This window comes from Rhinopithecus roxellana, chromosome 8 (assembly GCF_007565055.1).
Source record: "Rhinopithecus roxellana isolate Shanxi Qingling chromosome 8, ASM756505v1, whole genome shotgun sequence".
NCBI classification, from domain to species: Eukaryota; Metazoa; Chordata; class Mammalia; order Primates; family Cercopithecidae; genus Rhinopithecus; species Rhinopithecus roxellana.
The window spans coordinates 131,154,474-131,169,182 of NC_044556.1; the positions used below are offsets into that span (position 1 = coordinate 131,154,474).

Consider the following 14,709-nt stretch of genomic DNA (forward strand, 5'->3'; position numbering starts at 1 on the left):
TTTGTGGTGCTTTTTTGCATCAGCTGCAGGAAACAGAAAATGCATTGCCTAGATGGACCCTCTGGCTCCCCACCACCCAGGCTGGAGTGGCAGAGGCTGCCAGGAAGAGCCAGGAAATAGGTGAACCCGAGGCCACTCCCTCTCCAGCCTGAGGCAAGCAGTTCTGGGAGGCGTGGGGCCGCGTGGGGCCTGCTAAGGACAGCAACTCTTCCAGGTAAGGTTGGGGTCGTCCCTGTGCCCAAGGCAGGAAGGGATCTGAAGCCCAGCCACCCCTCCCTGACCCTCAGGACACCAGCCCCACTGCAGGGGCCCTCCAGCAGCTGCAGAGCTCCTCTAGCACCTGGTGTGGCACAGCAGCTGCCTTTATCTGATGATACTTCACTGACCACCTAATACAGGCCAGGGCTGCTGGGAGGCCAGGAATATGGCCATGAAGAGCACAGCACGATGTTCCCTCCATCATGTGTGCATGTTCTAGTGGAGGAAGACTGATGGTAAGTAGGTAAATATATGTACATCAGGTGGTGGCAAGGGTTATGGAAAAAATAAGCAAGAGATGGTCATAGAAAGTGGTGGGATGGAGGGGAGGCAGGGAGGGCTGGATAGAATGCAGTTTGAAACACATAGATCTCTGAGGGAAGGAAGAACATTCCAGGGATAGGGACCAGGAGGACACAGGTGCCAGGACAGGAGCATGCTGGGCATTTTTAAGGACAGGATGGAACCCAGTGTGGCTGGCGTGGAGTGAGAGGTGGGGAAGGGATAGGAGTGGGAGTGTGGACAGAAGATGGCCTGGGGCCCTGCGGGTATTAGCCGGGCTCACAAGGGAGCTCTTGGAGGGTTCTGAGCAGAGGAGTGAGCTGCTCTGCACATTCCAAGGGTCCCTCTAGGAGACTTGAGATACCTCCTTGCCCTGTTCTGCAGCTGCGCTGGCTGCAAGGCAGAGATTTGGCCCTCAGTTAAATTGCAGGGAAGACAGAGGAAGAGAGAGGAAGGCTCCATTCTCCTGTTTCTTGCCCATTTCTCCTCATTAGTGGAACCCTGCCTACGCATGGTCTTCTTCACTTGTATGCAGCTCCCTGCCCTCCTCAATACCTTACCAATCATTTACACTTTAGTAAAATCGAGGCTATACATCCCGTGACCCCTTCTCCAAAGTGACGAATTATGTCTCCAGAAAAGATGTGTTGAAGTCCTAACCCCCAATTACTGCAGAATTTGACCTTATTTGGAAATGTAGTCATTGTAGATGAATTAGTTAAGATGAGATCATGCTGGAGTAGGATGGGCCCTTAAATCCATATGAGTGATGTTCTTTTAAGAAGATGATGTGGGCCAGGTGTGGTAGCTCATGCCTGTAATCCCAGCACTTTGGGAGGCCGAGGTGGATGGATCAGGAGTTCGAGACCAGCCTGGACAACATGGTGAAACCCCATCTCTATTAAAAATACAAAAATTATCAGAGTGTGGTGATGGGCACCTGTAATCCCAGCTACTCAGGAGGCTGAGGCAGAGAATCACTTGAACCCAGGAGGCAGAGGTTGCAGTGAGCTGAGATGGCGCCACTCCAGTCTGGGTGACAGAGTGAGACTCTGTCTCAAAAAAAAAAAAAAAAAGGAAGATGATGTGAGATACAAGGGAGGAATGCCATGTGAAGATGGAGGTGGAGAAGGGATTAGGCAGCTGGACGCCAAGAACAAGGCCAAGGATTGCTGGAAACCACTGTGAGCTGGAAGAGGCAAGGAAGGACTCTTCCCCAGAGCCTCTAGAGGGAATGTGGTCCTGCTGACTCCTGGGTTTCAGGCCTCTGGCCTCCGGAGTAATGAGAAAATGAATTTCTGTTGGTTTAAGCCACCTGGTTTGTGGTACTTTGTTATGGCAGCCCTGGAAACGAGTCCCAGGGATGTTTCTTAGGGCCTGATTTCTAATCGTAAAATTTGAGATTTTATCCCATTCAAAGAAATATCCTAAGTCTTATTAGCCTACTAGTCAGCCTTTACCTGAGGACAAAGAGCTTTGTTTTGGGGAAATCCTGGTGCTGTATGGGAATTCCGAAGGGCACATTTGGCTCAATGGCCTGGATGTCTTACCTTTGGGAAGTAGGGAGCTGGGAGGAGCCCAGCTGGACCCCTGCCCCTCTGTTGGATGGGTTTGGCGTAAGGAGTGGGTATTGGTCAGGTGTGGATACAAAGGCTTGGCCTTGCGGTGGCAGAGAAGGTTCATAAAGGGGCCTGGGGGAAATGAAATTAGATGCCAAACTTTGCCTTTTATTTATTTGCCTGAAGATTAAGCTATTCACAGGTTAATCTGCAGGTCCGTTCACAGGCCAGGGACACAAAATGATGGAGACAGAGTCCCCTTCAAACAAACACCACACATGTATGTTCACTGTGGCATCATTCACAATGGCAGAAGGTGCAGACAACCAAATGTCCATCAGTGGCTGAATGGAGAAACAAACATGGCACACCCACACAATGGAACGCTCTTCAGCCATAGATGGAATGAAGTACTGCCCCATGCTACAGCACGGACCAACCTCGAAGACATCATGCTGCACGAAAGAAGTCAGCCAGAAAAGGCCACATACTGTATGATTCCTTTCATGTAATATACCCAGAATAGGCAAAGCCGCAGAGACAGAAGACAGAGACAGAGACAGATTGTCAGGGCTTGGAGGAGGGAGAAATGGGGAGTGGCTGCTTAATGGGTATGGGTTTCCTTTGGGGTGGCGAAAATGTTCTGGAACTAGGTAGTGGTGATGGTTGTCTAATACTGGGAATGTGCTAAATGTCACTGAATTGTGCAATTGAAAATGGTAACTTTTATATTATTTTACTACAATTTAAAAAAACAGAGTGAGAGAAGACAATCAACAGAGAAAGGCCGGGCGCGGTGGCTCAAGCCTGTAATCCTAGCACTTTGGGAGGCCGAGACGGGCGGATCACGAGGTCAGAAGATCAAGACCATCCTGGCTAACACGGTGAAACCCCGTCTCTACTAAAAAATACAAAAAACTAGCCAGGCGAGGTGGCAGGCGCCTGTAGTCCCAGCTACTCGGGAGGCTGAGGCAGGAGAATGGCCTGAGCCCGGGAGGCGGAGCTTGCAGTGAGCTGAGATCCGGCCACTGCACTCCAGCCTGGGTGACAGAGCAAGACTCCGTCTCAAAAAAAAAAAAAAAAAACACAGAGAAACAGATACTTAACATATGCGCTATGAAGACCAAGAAGATGGGCTAAGGAGGCAGAGAGTGATGAGGAGGGTGTTATTTTATGGGGTAGTCAAGGCTGGCCTTTCTGAGGAGGATGTGTAGGGAGAGCCAGACACTTGGCTGGGAGGAGACCCTTCCAGGATGTGGAGGAGGAGCAGCAAAGGCCTGGGGCAGAAGCTTGAAGGAGTGCTGGGGAACCAGCAAGAAGCTACCAGGACTGCAGCTGCAGTGGGAGGGGGCGGTGCAGGGAAGTGAAGCGGGGCGGCGGGGAGAAGAGGCCAGGCACCTGTGACCACTGTCAGGGGTGGGAGCAGAGGAGTGGCGGGAGGGGCGAGCGTGGAAGCAGGAATTCAGCCAGGAGGCTATTGTAGACAGGGATCTGTTTCTGAAGATCTATCAAGACCGGAGACTAAATGCTTGCTTCTTGCTTTGGCTGTGCTGATATTAATTACAGCTCTGCAAACGGCCTCTCTCCTGTCCTCAATTCCAGTGCTGCAGAGTTATGATTAAGCAGATCTGTCACTAAGTGAGGATTTTGTTGTGCTTTTTGAATGCAGTGCCTCGGTATGTTCATTTATTTTTCATTCAAGTTTGTATTGAACGATGCATTATATCTCACATGGTAGGTCTCCTGTGCCCCACTGCCTGGGGCTCCCTGTCCCTCTCCACCTGCTTTCTTTTCCCCCATTGTACTTACTTATCACTACCCAACACATTGGACATGCATTTGGCATGCTTGGTTTTATGTGTCAAACTTGGCTAAGCTATAAGACCCAGTTATTGAAGCAAACGCTAACCTAGTGTTGCTGTGAACGTATTTTATAGATGTGGTAAGCACTTACAATCAGCTGTCTTTAAGTAAAGGAGATTACCCTTGATAGCTTGGTGGGCCTCATCTAATCAGTGGAGAGGTTTGAAGAGCAAAACTGAAGTTTCCCTATGAAAGAAGAAATTCTGCCCCAGGACTGCAGCATCAATTCCTACATGAGTTTCCAGCCTGCTAGCCTGCTCCACAGATCTCAGACTTGCCAGCCTTCACAACTGTGTGAGCCAATTCCTGAAATGAATTCCTTTATACAGGTATGTAATATGTACACATACACACATCTATGTCATCTAGATTTAGAACTAATCTAACTCCTGGCTCTGTTTGTCTGGAGAACCCTGACTGATACTGATGTGTTTATTTGCTTAGCATCCTCCCTACCCCAGATACAAGCTCTCTAAGGGGAAGGTCTTTTGTCTGTTTCCTTCATGCTGTGTCTGAAGTGCCCAGGACAGCAGCCGGCAATAGGAGGTGTTCAGTTGATATTGTACAACGGATCTTCATAATTCTTACTTATTTGTGTGGTTGTCGACTGTCTGACATTCAAGAAAGAGGAAAATAAGAAAAAAGAATAAAAGCACACTGGTCTTATCTGAGGCTGGGGATTTCCCAGTTGGGCCCAGCGTTGTGGATTCTGCAGTTGAGTGTGTGTCTGTTTGCGGCTGAACGAAAGCTGTGGCAGTGAGGAGAGGTTGCAAATTTAAACTCAAGTTCAAGTTCTCCTAGCAACATGCACACCCCCGCTGCTGGCTGGTGTAATCCAAGCACCAGACACGTGCAGCTGGGGCAGTTCGGGTTGCTAGGAGAACAATGACTCTCTTGCTTCCAGAGCTAGTAGGTGACTGCGGTATTACCACAGGCGCACAAAGTGGGTGTTGCCCTTTGTTTCCCAAGTAATTGTTTTAAAGCAAGGTGAGGAGGAGCCTGGGGAGGGGTAGAATAAGAGAGAAATCATGAACCCTGATTTGTGTTTGTTGGTTTGTTTGTTTAGGAACTAGAAGTTAGTGCAAAGCCTCTTGTTTCAGAATGCGTCCCAAATGGGTTTACAATTAGTGACAGAATCTGTAGGAGCTTATGAAACAACCAATTCCCCACACTGTTTGGCTCTCAGCATCCACAGACCATCTGGATCAGCAGAGCTTGAAGTGTGGGGGCGTGCATTGGGGGCGGGGTCCAGAAACAAAAAAGATCAAGCTGGCATTGGTTGGGGCGGGAGAGGGATTTGGGTTTTCAGATTTTGCTTTCGCTTAATTACATTCGCAGGCTGTCCTGATCCTTATTCCCCTTCCCCATTGTTTCTGCCCTGTCAGCGGGGTTGACCGGCTGAAAACAAACCAGACCACCCAGGCAGCCAGAAGAACTCGTGCCTGTCCTGGCAGCCCTGACTCTAACTCTGGACGGGTGGTGGTAGGTGGTTGGGGGATGGGAGAACAGGGGAGCAGGGCCAAGGACAGTAATATCCCTGGCCACTCTTCATATATGTTGTCACCAATGCTCAAAGCCCTCCATGCCACCACTTCCATCCTGCAAAGGAGGAAGCTGAGCTGCCAAGGAGCGGCGGAGCTCAGAGCAGCACCAGCTCCGTCTCTCCCGAAGACCACCTTCTTTCTCCCATGTCTGCTTGCAGGATTTCATGATGAGACATCATCTGCTACAGGATTTGCAGGGAAACATGGAGTATCACTTTGGGCCTATTTTCTAAGAGAATGGCCTGAAGAGAATAGATTCAAGTTTCCTCCCAGAAAAGCCTCTGCTTCAGGAGCACGTAGCAGAAAAAATACAATATGTTCACAAAACAGGTTTGATTCTCCTCCTGGACACATGGAAAGGCTATCCTTTTTTTTTTTTTTTTTTTTTTTTTTCTGAGATGGAGTCTTGCTCAGCCACTCAGGCTGGACTTGCAGTGGCGTGATCTCAGCTCACTGCAACCACTGCCTTCCGGGTTCAAGCGATTCTCCCATCTCAGCCTCCCAAGTAGCTGGGATTACAGGCACCCGACATCATGCCTGGCTAATTTTTGTATTTTAGTAGAGACAGGGTTTCACCATGTCAGCCAGGCTTGTCTTGAACTCCTGAACTCTTCCCGCCTCGGCCTCCCAAAGTGCTAGGATTACAGGCATGAGCCACTGCACCCAGCTGGAAAAGTTATCTTTCTGAGCTTCCACTGCTGTAAGGTGGGGTCATAGTATTAGAGTAGGTAGCTAAGCAGAAATGAGCAGGGCAGGAGAGGACCCCCCCACCGCCCACAGCAATGTCAGGCAACCATCAGATGATGGTCAGGCAGTTGTTAACTGTCAATCTAAAATAATAATTGGGCATAGCGGGCACCAAGGAAAGGAAGTCTCCCAATAGAAAACACCTGAAGCTGGTGAGCAGCAGCTTCCTGGGAAGATCTCAGGAGCTGGGCGAGTGGGCTCAAGCATACGCATTAAGAGGCAAAATGACAGAGTTTAACCTGTATATGACCTTCCTCCAGGAACACTCGACTGGTAAGGGGAGAAATGCCTCAAATGAGCATGTGCACAACTTCAGTAAACATGCTGTACATGTGGCCCCTCCCAAGTGTCGGCAGGCCACCACGCAAGTAGGCAGCCCTGGACAGCCCGCCCCTGGGGAAGAATCAAGGGAGGAGAAACAGAAACCCTGGAACCGTGTCAATATATAAAATCCCAAGTCAAGGGCTGAATGGCACACTTGGATCTCTCAAGTCACCCGCTTGGCCCCCTTCCAAGTGTACTTTACTTCCCTTTGTTCCTCCTCTAAAACTTTTTAATAAACTTTCACTCCTGCTCTAAAACTTGCCTCGGTCTTTCCCTCTGCATTAAAACTACTTCTGCCCCTCAGCCGAATTCTTTCCTCTGAGAGGACAAGAATCAAGCTGCTGCATACCCCTGCAGATTCACCGCTGCTAACAATGGGGCTGGTTTTCTGGCCCGCGGAAGGTGGGCTAAAGGGATGAGCAGCCCTGCCTGGCACGGTCCTAAAACCTGCCAGACCATCCTCCCTCTGTTCTCTTCCCGTCTGCTTGTTGGATGCAGGAGACCCAGGGTGGGACTCCAAGGCCCTGAAAGACAGTGGAGCTACTTGGGAGGAGCCTGGGTCCCCGAATGCCTTAGTGGAGTAGAATGTCCCCTACACTCAACTCGTATTGGACTCTGAAGGCAAAACTCGCCTTTGTTGTGTTGATCCACTAAGCTTTGGGGGCATCTGAAACAGGCTGTGCTGATTAATACAGAGCAGACAGGAGGGCATGGGAGATGACCAGTTTTGTGGGCTGGGGGAAGAGGCAGTGGGATTTGGTGGAGGTGTTTCCATGAGGAGGCAGAAAGGAGCCTCCTGGGGATAGAAAGGTGAAGTGGAATGTGCTACCCTAAATTGAGAAAAGAGAGCCAGTGTGTGTGCACCCTCTCATATTGGTAAATTAGAGTTAACACCTCTGGTGGGGCCCTCTGTAAACTGTAAATACAGATAATAATGAAGGTTTGAATTGCATACTCACTTTCTAAGTGCTTTAGACAGATGATCTTATTTAACCCTCATAATATCCCAATGAGGTGGGAACTATTAATATTAACCTCATTTTAGAGGTGAGAAAACTGACCCCAACAGAGATGAAGCACTTTCCCCAACACCACTAGAAAGGAAGTGGCAGAGCCAGGATGGAGTTGAGGTGTCCAGGCTCTTGAACCTGCCTCTTAACCATGATATCTGTCTCTATGGACTATGCACTAACAGCTTTCTAATGAGGACGAAGAATTCTGCTGTTTTACCTGGTTGTGTGAAATAAAGCAGGAATTTGGCTGGCTTAAGTGTTCTAGGTTGCTAAAGAAGCCATGCCATTCAATCCTCTCTGAAACGGTGCTGTATATTCCTGGAAGCATCCTAGAGGGAACAGGGAGTGGTTGGCTGATGGGGGAAAATGAGGGTCAAGAATGGGGGAGGCCAGCCTGCATTATTTGTAGGCTCAGAGGAAGGGTCCTGAGTGGAGGGCTGAAGGAGCCACCATGGCTAGACCCATGCTCTTCTGACCCTGGTGCCATCCAGGAGTGCGTATCACTGCTGGGACTGGCCAGCCCTGGCACATCTGGAGAAAGGACCGTTGGTGGGAAGAGACCTGGTACACCCTCTCCAGACTGTCCTTCAAAGGTGGGAAACGTATCCTATACACCTTTTTTTTGAGACGGAGTTTCACTCTTCTTGCCCAGGCTGGAGCGCAATGGCATGATCTTGGTTCACTGCAACCTCCACCTCCTGGGTTCAAGCGAATCTCCTGCCTCAGCCTCTCAAGTAGCTGGGATTACAGGTGCGCACCACCACACCCTGCTAGTTTCTGTATTTTTGGTAGAGACAAGATCTCACCATGTTGGCCAGGCTGGTCTCAAACTGCTGACCTCAGGTGATCCATCCACCTTGGGCTCCCAAAGTGCTGGGATTACAGGTGTAAGCCAACACACCCGGCCTCCTATACATCTTTATATCTTATACAAGAGAGGTGTTGAATCCACATAGCAAATCCTTAGCAAGGGCCTACTATGTTCCAGGAGATGTACTAAATGCTGTGATAGTGAAGCATGGCATGGCTCCTTCCTCATGGACCTTTCAGTCTAGAATCTTCATTGGAGGAGGAGCTGAAGGTCATGGCACTATAGAGGTGGGGCTAGGATGGCAAAAGGGCTCAGAAGTGCAGAAACCTCCAAAGGTAAGCCATACAGTTTGACTGGGATGGGGTTGTTTACTCGCAGGTGTTTTCAGACAACTGGAAGCTGTTGTCTAATTGCAAAATGCCTAATGGCAATTTGTCCACAAGAACTTATACAGTGCATTTAGAGTTGCGGGAGAGTGAAGGAGCCCTCACCTGGGCTGGCTTCTCCCAGGGAGCCAGAAGGGGAGCTCTTGAGTGGGAATTTGGATAACTCTTTTTTAGGACCAGCAGAAATGATGCCCAGAATAGGGTCTTTCCATTTTCAATGTCACTTTGCATGAACAGCTACTTGAGAGGCTGAGGCAGGAGAATTGCTTGAACCTGGGAGGTGGAGGTTGCAGTGAGCCAAGATCATTTGGGATTAATTAAATCTACATTTAATTTTCTCAGTGCCACAGGCACTCAGATGGAGCTGAAACCTTGCATTGAATTAGGAAGAGAAGAAAAATCACTGGTGGGTCTAGAGCCTGCAGACATGGTTTGCTGCTGGGACACTGCATGGAGGCAGCTGTGCTTTTCCTCACTGTCTCATGCTTCCTTGGACAGCAGCTTTCGGTAGTGTAAGTGTTGGATGCTCAACTGATCTTTGGCCTTAGGGCGCAGGCAGACCTGGTGTCCTCATTCCTTCAACAGATGTGCTCCGAGTGGGAACAGCCTCCCTGTGCCAGGGATGTGTCTGTCCCCTGCTCATGCAAGCAGTGCTGGGAGTGCAGAGGCAATGTGGGTGGGAGCTTGCTCATTTTCTTCATATTTCCTTTAAGCTCTGAGACCCCCACACACTCTCCACATCAGGTTTAATGCAACTCACACAGACTTACAGATGAGCAGGGCAGAATTCCAAAAATATCCCTCTGCGGTCACCTCTCCTAAGCTCCAGCCCTCTGTTCCTAGTTGCTTTCTGGATGTCCTGCAACACTTCCCAATCATTATATCCTCCTTTCACTCCACCACCATTTATTGAGAGTCTTCTCTGTGCCAGGCCTTGCTAGTGGTAAAGAATAAAGAGTCGAAGAAGAGCTAGCCATGCGTCAGTTCAAATGGACACCTCCTTCCTCCACTGGACCAAGCATTCCTTGCTCCACAGTGAGTTCTCAGCACCTGGGAGTTAGAACATAGTAGGTGCTCAATAAATATTGTTGCATACATGTTGGATAAACACCTGTCTTCAAAAGGCTTTGGGAAGATTGGGGAAACAGAAGTGAACCACTAACTGCAGTTCACCCAGCACAAGTGTTAGGATGGAAGTGAGTGAGAAACTGTACTGGGGAGGAAGAAGGGCATTTGACTAAGTCTGACTGTGGGACTCCGGGGCTGCTTCTAGGAGGAGGCAATGCTGGAGCTGAGAACTGAAGAATAAGTGAGAGAGCCTGGTGAGGAAGGGGAGGGGAGCTGGGGGAAGGATATTCCAGCTCTTGACTATAGCAGCCCAGGGACACCACTGCAGGTGTATTCTGCGAGCAATGGTAGTAGGTGAGGTGGAGAGGTCTGGGGTAGGTGGCCAGGCTCATTTTTCTGCAAACCAGCCCCGCCTTCCTCATCATCCCAGGTTCTCTGGCGGGCACCCTCATTGTCCTGTAGCTGTTAGAGCAATCTTCCGCAGTCCAGCTTGTCTCTTCCTTGGGATGAAGCCCTCCAGGTTCCATGCTCGCTCCATCTGGGGCCTCTGGTCTAGCTCCACCACCCCGCCCTTACGTTCTGCTTGCCTGGGTTGCTGTCTCTGCATTCTAACTGGTCCTCCCGTCCCTTGTTTGACTCCAATTCATTCTGCACACTTCTGCCAGAGTCGTCCTTTTAGCCCTCAGATCCTTCCCTTGCTCAATAACTTTCAGTGGCTCCCAGGTATCTACTAAATTAGGTGAAAACTTTTTTTTTTTTTTTTAAGAGACGGGGTCTCATTGTCACCCAGCCTGAAGTGCAGTGTCACAGTCACAGCTCACTGTAACCTTGAACTCCTGGGTTTGTTACATAGATATACACGTGTCATCATGGTTTGCTGCACCCACCAACCCATCATCTACATTACGTATTACTCCTAATGCTATCCCTCCCCTTGCCTCCCACCCCCCAACAGGCCCTGGTGTGTAACGTTCCCCTCCCTGTGTCCATGTGTTCTCATTGTTCAACTCCCATGTACGAGTGAGAACATGCAGTGTTTGGTTTTCTGTTCCTGTGTTAGTTTGCTGAGAATGATAGTTTCCAGCTTCATCCATGTCCCTGCAAAGGGCATGAATGCATCCTTTTTTATGGCTGCATAGTATTCCATGGTGTATATATACCACATTTTCTTTGTCCACTCTATCATTGATGGGCATTTGGGTTGGTTCCAAGTCTTTGCTATTGTGAACAGTGCTGCAATAAACATACGTGTGCATGTGTCTTTATAGCAGAATTATTTATAATCCTTTGGGTATATACCCAGCAATGGGATTGCGGGTTCAAATGGTATTTCTGGTTCTAGATCCTTGAGGAATCGCCACACTGTCTTCCACAATGGTTGAACTAATTTACACATCCACCAACAGTGTAAAAGTGTTCCTATTTCTCCACATCCTCTCCAGCACCTGTTGTTTCCTTTTAATGATCACCATTCTAACTGGCGTGGGATGGTATCTCACTGTGGTTTTGATTTGCATTTCTCTAGTGACCAGTGATGATGAGCTTTTTTTCATATGTTTGTTGACTGCATACATGTCTTCTTTTGAGAGGTGTCTGTTCATATCCTTTGCCCACTTTTTGATGGGGTTGTTTTTTTCTTGTAAATTTGTTTGAGTTCTTTGTAGATTTTGGATATTAGACCTTCGTCAGATGGGTAGATTGCAAAAGTTTTCTCCCATTCTATAGGTTGCCTGTTCACTCTGATGATAGTTTTGTTTGGTGTGCAGAAGCTCTTTAGTTTAATTAGATCCCATTTGTCAATTTTGCCACCAGATTTCTATGGAATCCTATGTGGCTTTCTTTTTTTTTTTTTTTTTTTGAGACGGAGTCTGGCTCTGTCGCCCAGGCTGGAGTGCAGTGGCGCGATCTGGGCTCACTGCAAGCTTCTGCCTGCCGGGTTCACACCATTCTCCAGCCTCAGCCTCCTGAGTAGTTGGAACTACAGGCACCCACCACCACGCCTGGCTAATTTTTTTTTTTTTTGTATTTTTAGTAGAGACAGGGTTTCACCATGTTAGCCAGGATGGTCTCGATCTCCTGACCTTGTGATCCGGATTACAGGCGTGAGCCACTGTGCCCGGCCTCTATGTGTCTTTCAAGGCCAGTGTTAAACTCTGCTGTCTCTGTGAAGCCTTTCCCAACTCCCTGCTGAAGCCATATTCTAGCTCTTCCCTCCTCCTTCAGCACTGTGCTAGCCTCCCTGCTGAGCTGGAGGGTGATGGCTCCTTATCAAAGCTATTGGCAGTACTGAGGTGCTAATCCATGTGTAAGGGCTAGGGCATCCAGGCAGACCTAGACCCTAGCAACCACTACCTGCAAAGTCCCAGAGGGAGCCCTAGAGGAAGAATAGAGGAGGAAGTTACCTTTGCTGGTAGCTGGGCTTGGACCATAAACCCCATGCAGAGAACTGGGGTCAGCTGGGCTGAGTATGGGGCCCTTGTTCTCCCCAAATCTCTGCTCTTCTTGTGCTCTAGCCAGCCACATGGAAGGACAGTGCCTCAGCCTGGGCCCATGAAGTGCATCTGCTGGGTGAACAGAGAACCTCTGCAGCCACATCCTCAGCTTATCTTTTATGCATAGTGACCACACCCACTTGCAAATATGTCAGTGTCCTGAAATCTGGCCAACCAGATGAGTGCTCTTCTTCCTTGGGTCAGAATGAAAGGCAGGGTGAGAGCGTCTTGAGATCTTCTTTTTTTTTTTTTTTTTTTGAGACGGAGTCTCGCTCTGCCGCCCAGGCTGGAGTGCAGTGGCCGGATCTCAGCTCACTGCAAGCTCCGCCTCCCAGGTTTATGCCATTCTCCTGCCTCAGCCTCCCGAGTAGCTGGGACTACAGGCGCCCGCCACGTCGCCCGGCTAGTTTTGTGTATTTTTTAGTAGAGACGGGGTTTCACCATGTTAGCCAGGATGGTCTCGATCTCCTGACCTCGTGATCCGCCCGTCTCAGCCTCCCAAAGTGCTGGGATTACAGGCTTGAGCCTGCCTTTGAAGTCCCTCAATACCCAGCAAAGTGCTGAAGCCAGAGTAAGAGCAACAGGGAATTGTTGAATTAATTTGAAACCAATACTGCTACCATGGGACTGGGTCTGCCCCTCACCTCAGAATCCAGGACCTGGAACTTCTAAACAGGGTGAGAATTGACATCAGAGTGTTGTCCACTTGGCTGCTAGGCGTCTCATCCCTCTGCCTGCCTCTGTGCGAGTGTACTTAGACAGTTGAGCTCAGTAAAATCCAACAACCCACGCGGCTTGGGGGACTCAGAAGAGATGTCTGTCAAAGCTCCCTCCCAGAGATTCTGGCACTCTGGAGGACCACAGAGGAAATAGATATTGCATGGTACCATGTGATGCAAGGAGGAAGAAAAGCCTGAGAAACAGAACCAACTGGGACAAAAACACTCTGAAGCAGAAATACACAGGCTGTGATGGTGTATGCGCCCCTCTCTACTTAGGAAGGAAGACAGTAAGAGAGGGTGAGGGAAAAGGAGGGGGTTGCTAGGATCTGCACAGGACCCTGCATGTCAAAAAGGACTTTTAGGGCCGGGCGCGGTGCCTTACGCCTGTAATCCCAGCACTTTGGAAGGCCGAGGTGGGTGGATCACGAGGTCAAGAGATCGAGACCATCCTGGCCAACATGGTGAAACCCCGTTTCTACTAAAAATACAAAAATTAGCTGGGCGTGGTGGCAGGCACCTGTAGTCCCAGCTACTCGGGAGGCTGAGGCAGGAGAATGGCATGAACTGGGAGTCGGAGGTTGCAGTGAGCCGAGATCGTGCCACTGCACTCCAGCCTGGTGACAGAGACTCTGTCTCAAAAAAAAAAAAAAAGGACTTTGAGGAGCTGTGTTAATCAGAGGAGCTGAAATCCCTCATTCGGGTCTGCCCTGCCATGCCCTGCCCTGCCAGGTGCTGGGCCCCTGCTCAGCTTGCCCCAAGCCTCTCTCCTGAAGCAGGTGTTCTCCCTTTCCCCGCAGCTGCTACCCATGGTACACAGGCAGTGAGGGAATGCTGTTTGGCTTGCTGCTCCATTTTGGGGGTGGAGGTTGGGCCAGGGCTGCCTCCCTCCCTCACTCTGGGGTCAGTTCTCATCCTGCCTTGAGATTCCAGGTCTGAACTCTGAAGTGGGGGACAGCTTTGTTCCCATGATACTGGGCCAGTAGTCAGGGGCCTGGGTTCCACCGCTGTGGCTATCAGAATGGGGTCTGCAGGTGGATTTGTTCTTGTGCAAGGAATAGCCCCGTACAAGTGGGCAGGCGGAGGTGTTCATGCGCACTCTGGATAGATGCTGGTGGCTGTTGGGACGTCCTAGGTCAGTGTGAGGTTCTGTGATTCTGCTTTTGAAGTAGATCAAGTAGGATCCTAGTTAACTTTTGGCTTCTCCTTTGCCCTCCAAACGTCTTTGGGGATTGTAATGTCTATTCTACTGGTTTCCTGAAGAGCGAGCTGCCTTCTAAATTTTATATAGTAAAATCCTTAAGATCATTTAAATTTCCCATATGGAACTTTGTATTTTTGGATCTCAACTGCATGCTCCTTTCTTTCCCCTCCAAACAAAAGTCTCTTGTTTGAGGAGTTTTTAATGTCAGAACTTGAGGGGCTTACTCTTTAAGTAAGTGTATTTGTAATTTCTTGTATTCACCCGGTTACTAAAGCCATCACAGATCAGAAACTTTGAATACCATGGTTTTTGGTCTTCAAAATGCTTTTGTCAGCATTATTTCGTGCAAGCCTCACCTCCCCCACCTCCGGAAAGGAGGTTGGGTAGATTTTAATTTTTATCATCATTTTTCCGCAGATGGGAACATCGAGGCACAGAT

General features: G+C 49.3%; 1 long non-coding RNA gene across 1 annotated transcript; it reads left to right on the plus strand.

Annotated features, from left to right (window-relative positions):
* Positions 1-3,537: 3,537 nt before the first annotated feature.
* On the plus strand, positions 3,538-6,950 carry LOC115899041. Its single transcript, XR_004058645.1, has 3 exons — positions 3,538-4,291; positions 5,665-5,836; positions 6,514-6,950. It is a non-coding gene; the product is annotated as an uncharacterized LOC115899041 (long non-coding RNA).
* The last annotated feature ends 7,759 nt before the right edge of the window (positions 6,951-14,709 follow it).